Genomic DNA, 9,093 nt, shown 5'->3' on the forward strand with positions numbered 1-9,093 from the left:
TAGAATCTCTACTCAGTGGGCCCATATCAGTAAACTCGGCCTGATCCAGTTTTGTGTTCCTTCTACCATTTTCCCACACCCTTCAGATCAGTTCCCACACATATTCCCTGGACTGCTGTTTGAATCAATCAAAGAGTTTTTGAGGAAACTCTTGACACTCTTTGTTAGCATTTTGTTTAAGCTCCACCCCACAGCTACTTGGCAATAGACAGGTGTGCCTGACTCACTATAAAACGGGCTGCTTGGCCAGTCTGCTCTCTCTTGCCTTCTTGTTCTTGCTCTGTCTTCTTGTCCCTTCCCCCTCTCTTCCCATTCCTCTCGCTCTTCTCTCTCCATGTGCTCATGGTCAGCCTCTCCTCCTCTACTCTCTTTCTGCCTTTCTCTGTCCCTACTACCCTCTCAACTCCCCTCCTCATGCCCCGAATAAACTCTATTCTATACTATACCATCCTGTGGTTGGTCCCTCAGGGGTAAGGGATGTCTCAACATTGGCCCCCAGAGGCACCCCTTCCCCCACACCTGACTACACATCCACCAAACACATTCCTTCTTTCCTTATTTTTATAAAACACAACATTCTTTAGTAGTGTAGCTTACCTTCAAATCTCCTTATGGACTACACTTTCTACTTCCTCTCTAGGAAGCTGCTTTGCTTCCCTTTAGGAACCTCCTCTCTAGGAGTCTGGTTATAGGTCTAGAAGCAAAATTTGATGGACCCTGGGGAACACCAGTATTATCCTGCCTGGCTGTTCCTTCAGAGAAAGTCACTGCTTATAAGACAATGGAGGATTAATTTCCTCAGTCAAATCTGGGGAAGGTAGAACTTCAGGAGATGGTGCTAAGGGTAGAGTCACTCCTTCAGATGAAAAACCCATTGGGAATCTGAGGGCACAAAGTTCTTAATTTTTATAGAGTCCTACCAGACATCCTCATCCCAGCTTATAGGATCCCATTTGTGGTGGTTTGAATATGCTTGACCTAGGGAGTGGCACTATTTGGAGGTGTGGCCTTGTTGGAGTGGGTGTGGCCTTGTTGGAGGAAGCATGTCACTATGGGTAGAACTCTCAGGTCCTTCTCTAGCACCATGTGTGCCTGGATGCTGCCATGCCTGCCTTGATAATAATAGACTGAACCTCTGATCTGGTAAGCCATCCCCAATTAAACGTTGTCCTTTTAAAAGTTGCCTTGGTTATTGTTTTTGTTAGCAGCAGTAAAACCTTAACTAAGACACCATTCTTTACCAATTAATGACCTTATTTTAACAGCCAACCCCCTCCAAGACTGGAGCTTGAATTTTTGCTCTAATTCACCCAACAGTATAATGAGAACTTTGATTTTCTTTTCCACAACTTGATCTCTGTGGCTGCTGGAGGGAAGATTCTCTTTCAGGGTATACTTACAAAACTTTAGACTGTGTATGTGTATCTGGAGCCAGTCAATTTTATCACTACGTTCACTGTTGTCCTTCACCATATTCTGAGATGCTAGAAGATAGTTGGTTTTACCTCAGAGTGCATCCATATCCTTTGTCAATGTATCTAGACTTGGTAAAATCAACTGACAAGCATCATCATTTTCTTCATTTTCCCCCAAACTGCCAAGAGTTCCATATGCAGAGTCACCTAATCCATTGCCACTCACAATTGGTGACTCAGGATCATCCAATGCATTTATCTCCTTACGTTTGTAATACAGTTCACATGATGGGCTTTCAATACTCCCTGAGCCCCCAGGAGAGGAGGTGCTGGCAAATAGAAAAGCCTAGTCCAGATACTTAAACGATTCATCCTTATACTTCTGTTGTTGTAAAACCACTGCTGGTACTAAAAATCAGTATTAGTGAGGATTCTCTGAAGTTACAGAACTTACAGAATGAATCTCTCCATATAGATGTATGTTGTATATATATGTATATATATGTGTGTGTGTATGTGTGTGTAGACGATGTATATGTATATGTACATGTATATGTGTAATATACATGTTATGTATCATTTAAAGAATTTACATGATATGTATCATTTAAGGAATTTATTAGAATGACTTATAGGATGTGGTCCAGCTAATCCAACAGTGATTGACTGTGAACAGAAAGTCTAAGAACTCAGAAGTTGCCTAGTTCACAATGCTGCATGTCTCAGCTGGTCTTCGGTAGATGCTAGAATGCAGAAGTAAACTCTAATGCCAGTGAAGGGATGGACTTGCTAGAAAGGCAAGAACAAATCAGGCAAAGAGCACAGTCTTCCGGCTTCCATGTCCTTAGATATCCAGCAGAAGGTGAGGCCAGATTAGAGGTGCATCTTCCCAACTCAAGATCCAGATAAAAGGAGTGTCTCTTTCAAGCTCAAAAGATCTGGATTAAAGGGGTGTCTTCCTACTTCCAAGGTCCAGGCTAGAAGTAGACGTTCCTCCTTCAAATTAAGCAAAAGTCACTCACGGGTGTGCCCTCCATTGTTTGGTTTTAGCTCATTCCAGATATAGTCAAATTGACAACCAAGAATAACACTATACCTGTAAAATATATTCAGGAACCCTACTGTACCCAAGGCTGTACCTGATAACCAGAACCCAGTGACATAATTTGCTATGATAAGCAGCCACTTGACTAGAACTTCATGTCACCCACTGGACAGTATAAGTGAAGAAAGGAGAATATTCACAGAGCTTAGCTCCGCTTGGTCAGAAGTCTGCATTGGATGAAATTATGGAGACTGGAGTGGAAAAGAAAAGAGCTTCACGAATAGACTTCTGGCCAAAACCTGGAATCATTGTGAAAATTACAACCAAAAACCTTGGAAATTCCACAGCAAAGAGAGTGTAAGATGGGTTGAATGTGGAGACTGGCTGACACTGAGCAGACTCAGAGAGTCATTCTAGCACAAGGAAAGAGAATTCTAGTTATAAACTATAAACCATGGCTATAGAAGAAATGAAGAGATACTAGAGTCCATTCATGGGGAGGCTTTTTCAGCCCCTGTGTTCACTGACACTGGGCCTCTGAAGGACTCACAGTTGAAGGAATTCCATATGAAGCTGTCTCAGCTTGCTTGACTTTAGGCATTTGTTATCAACCTTTAAAATCCTAACACATCAGACTAATATTTGTCAAGGCACTGTGCATCTAGATTGTATTACAGGAATTGTTTTGGGTATGAAACAAATTTATATTACTAAATTGCTCAGGTAAACTAAATAAAATCTAATTATGCCTTTGGAAGTAACAACAATAAATGAAAGTTTTGTGTCTGCTATCTGTGGGTCTTAATTTTGCAGGGTGGAGTCTGTTGAAGCCATCATGTATGGAATGAGAATGGGAAAACCAAGGAGGGAGATTTAAGAAAACTCACAACAAAAAATAGAGTGGAGGCAGGATGAAAAGAGGCTGTTGAATTGTGCTGCTTCTCATTGGGGTTTTCAGGGAGTCCAATTTCTCTACTTCTTTGGTTTTCCTGTCTTGCTTCATGTCTAACACTGTCTATGATCTCTCAACCAGGGAAGAAATGTCTTCAACTCTTTCATATTGAAAGATGTCTCTAGTTCTTTCTTGTTAATACAAGCCACATTCCAGGAACCCATTTTCTGTCTGTCTCTAGAAAGAAGGTATTGGGTATGTGTAGTTGGTGTAACAAATGTTCTATTTTATTACTCCGAAGGTTCACACTCTAAATTCCTACCTATGGTCCTATGTCTATCTCCCCAAGGTTGGTCACCTGTGGGAAGTATCCTACCTGAAGGTGTGGCCAGTCTTTCATGGTAGTTGTCTAGTTCAGGCGTCCTCCCCCAGTCTTCAGGACACTTGGACCCAGACAGCTTGAGCTGAACGATGTGGCTCCAGCTGAGCTACCTGTTCTTTTATTCAATTGAACATAACCTTTCCTGCATCATTTTCTCACTTAATTCCATAAAAACAGACATCTTTTACTTTTTCTTCCAGACTTCTTCTCATTTGTCCTTTGGTGAATTTGGCAGTTCTCTCTTTATCAATGTCTCACTTTTTCTTTTGCTCTAGTTCCAGTTGCTGATGGATGGTTTCTGGACCCCTGTCTACACACTGGACTCACCAGCCTTTTGGTGTCTCATCCACTTTACACATACTCTCTCTGCTCAGCCACTTGGTGAAGTGGGTCAACGTTTCCCTCGGAGTGGCTCTTGGTGGCTGATGGACTCGTAATCCACGATGCTGTTGTAGACTCTATTCATGGTGAAGCATCTCCTCAGAACTTCTAGAAAGTTGTTTTGTTATTCCTCTGGAAAATAATCCAGAAACTGCTGCAGATTTTGGGAAGCCAGCAAGAGTTGTCTCTGAGAGCCTATCACACAGTGACACTGAAAGTCATTCTCTTCCCAGCACTCTTTCTGGCCCATCTGGCATTACCAGCGAAACTTCTAAGGCTCTTTGGACTTGATCCTATTGGGGATGGACTTGAGGCTCAAAACTCCCTCTTACCCATGGCGGCCCAGAGCGCAGCTAGAAGCAGCACTGCCCTAGCAGAAGACTGTTTAAAGCTTGGAGACTAAGGGCCACCAAACATTCTGAGTTCCTATTAGCTCTCTTCTCTCCATCCAGCCCCCTGGAAAACATTTCCTCATAAACTACCAATAGCAACAAAGGAAACTGAGAATTTTGTTTCCAAAGCTTGGTGAAGTGTAGCCCACCTTTAATCCCAGCACTCAGGAGGCAGAGGCAGGAGAGTATTTGAGTTCAAGACTAGCCTTGTCTACATAGTGAGTTCCAGGATAGCTGGGGCTACTAGAGAAACCCTGTCTTGGAAAAAATAAAAAAAACAAATAGAAAACTTGTAAGGCTGTACTTTATCCAGGAGTGATAACATTACACTCACCCCTGTTTCCTGGATCTATGTAGCTGTGTAGCTGGCAGCCACGGCAGCCTGTTTGAGAGTCTGCACCTGGGCAGGGATCTTTCAGTGTCCCTGTTGAATGTCACCCTTGGCCTGCAAGTCCAGTTCATCGGGGTTTTCCTCTGCTAATTTTGACGCAGCTGTTGGGGGGAGATCAGAGTATAGAATCTACAAGCTGTTTTTTCCCAAGGAACTTGTTAAACGCCTCAGATGATCAATATTGTTCATTCTTCTTTGGCTACAGCTCCTCAGTCCCCAAGTAAAAGATCTGTGGTGAGGTTTCATCAATGTGATACACATTGGAGCCATCAGGGAAAGGGAAGCCTCAGGTGAGGAAGTGCCTCCATCACGAGGCCCCGTGGATGTTTCAGTAAGGGCAAGTGGCCAGTTGCAGAAATGGGGATTATAACTTATGGGAGTGTTTTTGACATATTCTGTTAAGAATATGTTTGCACAGATATATGTGGGGTCCGTCCCCCCCCCCCCAGCTCCTGATACTCAGTTTGCTTTCTCCTTTTTATTCAACCTGGTTTTCTAGTCCACGAGATGCTGATGCTTACATACAACACAGGTTTTCTGTTCTCAATACTCCCCAGAAATCCCTTTAGAGACATACCTAGAGGTGTATCTCCTAGGTGACTCCAAATTACATCAAGTAGACAGTGGAGATAAACCAACACACTTTTTATCTTGTTGTCAATTTACCACAAAAGCAACTCTGGAGCCCCCAGATGGAAGAGATATGTGTAGGGTAAAGGATGTGGTAGAAGGGGAGTTCATGGCTTTCATGTTCTCCCATGCTTGGCACAAAATAGTCCCAGTACTTGGATGTCTTCACCAAACTGGGAAGCTCTCCAAAAATATTCATTTTATTTTTTTATATTTACCAAGGCCACTTGCATTAACAAGAGGAGAGTGGAGAACAGCACTAGCCATAAAATGAGAAGACTTCATTCCACTGTGTCTGATGAAGTCACTGGCCATTGGCAATTACTTTGGTCTCTATGCCATCTCTTCTCTGCAGAGGATAGGGTGTGGAGGGGGTGGGATGAGGATGGGGGAATGACGGTTTTATTCTTCTGAGCTCATGGTTGACTCCCCGGCAACTAAATCATATTTTGAGGCCATCCTGGAGCACCAGACATCAGTTATTAGCTAGCAAAAGGTCATTTCTTCAGGCATTCCAAGAGTTTTAAAAGCTAAATGTCCGGAAAGAGGGTGTAAGAATAAACTATCTTATTTATGTCTGAACCCCCATCACAGGTGAGAAAACAAAGGCTCAGGGCAGAAGCCTCTCTTGGCCTAAGTCCTCACCATGCACGTGTTTGCTGATGTGGCTTCCCACACAGCCCTGCAGTGGCACGTGTCCTTTGCTGCCACTGTCGAACCCTCCATTTGTAGATTTGTGGAATGGGCCTTCCTTGCTAGAATCCTGGCTGGATTCAGAATGTCCTCTCACCTACTCCCTTCCTGCAGAAAAGAGAAATGATAAGAATGTTTTTAACTCATGCAACTAGAAGCTGTAGTCCCCCAACCAGCATATCCTACCAAAAAATAAAATATAAAAGAGCCACAAACAGTTCCCAGAGCTCACGGGAGGCTAGGTGTCAGAGGTACTAGCCCTCTAAAGGGACACCACTTCATAGGGACCTCGAGCATCTACATTGTGCATGGGTACTGGCTGGCTTTCAGTAATGTGTGTGAATGTGATAGCTCACTCAACTACTCACCCTACTACTCATGATCATCATCTTAATGGGGTTCTGAGTCTCCTAGATGATACAATTCTGGGTGTGTCAGTCAGGATGTTTCTGGGAAGGATTAACGGAGAATGGAAGACCATTCAAAATGCTGTACAACTAACAAGTGCTAGGTCTCTCTCTCTCTCTCTCTCTCTCTCTCTCTCTCTCTCTCTCTCTCTCTCTCTCTTATAAAGGAAAACTTTTAATTAGGGGTGGCCTACAGTTTTAGAGGTTTAGTCCTTCATCGTCATGACAAGAAGCATGGCAGTATGCAGGGAGACGTGATGCTGGAGAACGACCTAAGAATTCTGTATCTTGATCCACGGGCAGCAGAAGGAGACTACATGTCACAGTGGGTGTGGTCTGAGCATGTGAGAACTCAAACTCCACTCTCATAGTGACAAACTTTTCCAGCAAGGCCACACCTCTCAATAGTGCCACTCCCTATGCAACTATGGTGGCCAACTACATTCAAACTACCAAATTGTGTGTGTGTGTGTGTGTGTGTGTGTGTGTATGTGCCTATGTGTGCATGTGCATGAGTGTCTGAAGAGGCCAGAAGTTGACATTAGAGTGTATTTTTGAGATAGGATCTCTCATTTAACTCAAAGCTAAGCAGTGCTAGGGTTATAGGTGTATGTACTGTCATGCCAGGTTTTCTTCTGAGAGATTCTGGATTCAGGTTTTCATCCTTGCATGTTACCCACAGAGGCATCTCTCCAGCCTAGGATCAGGACTTCTGAATCACACATCATGTAATAGCTAGGACCTGAAGCCCACAAAAACATGGAAGCTGCTATGACCATGTAGAGAATCGCACCCTCTGCTTGCCATGGCCTATGAAGGAGGCAGGTTCCCAGGGCTGTGATTATAAAATATGGACTCGTCTGACTATGAGAGCCACCCAGCTAGTAAGCAGAGAAGGTGAGATTGTTCTGTTAATAAAACGTTGTCCTTCCCTTTACCTGTGCTTGTGCTTGACTGAAGCATGATGGGAGGGAATTGTGGGAAGCTCCACACAGAAGGTGGTATAGCCATCCTCAGTTCCAGTCTCATTATTCCACTGATGAAGTGCTGGGCCTACTGACTCCTGGGCTGCGGCAGGAGCTTTGTCGTCAGTGTCTGGAGCAACTTGTGGCTTGCCTCTGACAGATGTGTTGGAGCCTCTCAATCCCAGGGTGATTCTGTCTTATGGATGAGAGCCCAAGACATCTGTACCTGTCGGGTGACAAATCCAGACACATTCCTTGTCTGGTTAGAGATGCATCTGGTCTGATTAAGCCTACAAACCTGCCTTCTGCTCATGAGTGCCTTCAGCAAAAAATCCCAACTGATAAATAGTCACTCATGCTGGGAATGGATGTGTGCACAAAGCTCTCAGATAGGCTATGGGCTGCAGTGAGGGACAGGACATCTCCCATGTTACTCTTGGGTAAAATGAATGGCAAAACACTATCTGAAGAAGCCTCACAAACAGGGCTGGGGGATGGCTCAATCAGTAAAGTGATTGTCTCATGAGCAATAAAGACCTGAGTTCGGATCCCCAGGATCCATGGAAAGCTGAATGCAGAAGCATCTTAAGCCTGTCTTAAAACAAGGTAGTCAGTGAGAACTGACACCTGGGGCTGCCCCTCTTTGTCACACATACAAAGGGGGGGGGAGGAGGAAGGGAGAGAGAGAGGGAGAGAGGGAAGGAGGGAAGGAGAGAGAGAGAGAAAGAGAGGGTGTCCTGGGAGAGAGAGAGAACAGAGGAGATAGAAGAGAGAGAAGGAAGACAGGAGAAAGGAAAGAGGAGAGAGAAAGGAGGAGAGAGAAGAAACAAAGAAGAGAGAGACACTTCCCAGCAGGTAAGAGCTCCCTGGCAGAAAGTGGGTTCCAGGTGGAAAGACAGCCCACAGGTCTTATGTGCTTCATAATAGTGCTCTGCTGGGCTGATCCTGTTAGGAATGGCCACTCTAAGTTCTGTCTATTGGAATGACTGGCAGAGGTTTCATCGAAGGACATGGGCACCTATGTCTGTGAGCTTGAAATTAAAATCATGGTAGTGAGTGACACCCCATGCCTTCCTCCTGGTAAGACTAAGACAGAGACCTCTGGCTCCAGAGGTAGCAGAAGGGCCAGGACCCTTGAGCTGTCAGGAAGGGGAAGCCGGCCCCAAGCCACAGCAACGGGGCCTCCTGTGGGAGTCTGGTCCCACAGATTGGTCGATTAATTCTTGTTCCCAGCTGTGTAGTAACTTCCAAAAATCCTGCTTCTCCAGCCATTTCAGACCTCCAGTTTCTGTTTAAACTAACCAGAGCATGCTGAGCCAGGAATGCCAACTGTGTGAGGCTCAAGTTACCAGGAACAGTTATACAAGTTACAAGCCTGCCCAGAGTGAATTCCAGGCTAGCCTGGACAACTTAGCTGAGAACCTGACACAAAATATCAAGTTTACAGTGAGAAGGGCTGTGGACATAGCTCACTGGTAGGGCATTTCCTGGCATGTACAA

The 9,093-nt window shown here is 44.5% G+C and overlaps 1 pseudogene; it reads right to left on the minus strand.

Moving 5' to 3' along the window:
* Positions 1–3,761: 3,761 nt before the first annotated feature.
* On the minus strand, positions 3,762–7,591 carry LOC116074479 (annotated as a pseudogene).
* Positions 7,592–9,093: the final 1,502 nt, after the last annotated feature.

Source organism: Mastomys coucha, unplaced genomic scaffold, assembly GCF_008632895.1.
Source record: "Mastomys coucha isolate ucsf_1 unplaced genomic scaffold, UCSF_Mcou_1 pScaffold3, whole genome shotgun sequence".
Lineage (NCBI taxonomy): Eukaryota > Metazoa > Chordata > Mammalia > Rodentia > Muridae > Mastomys > Mastomys coucha.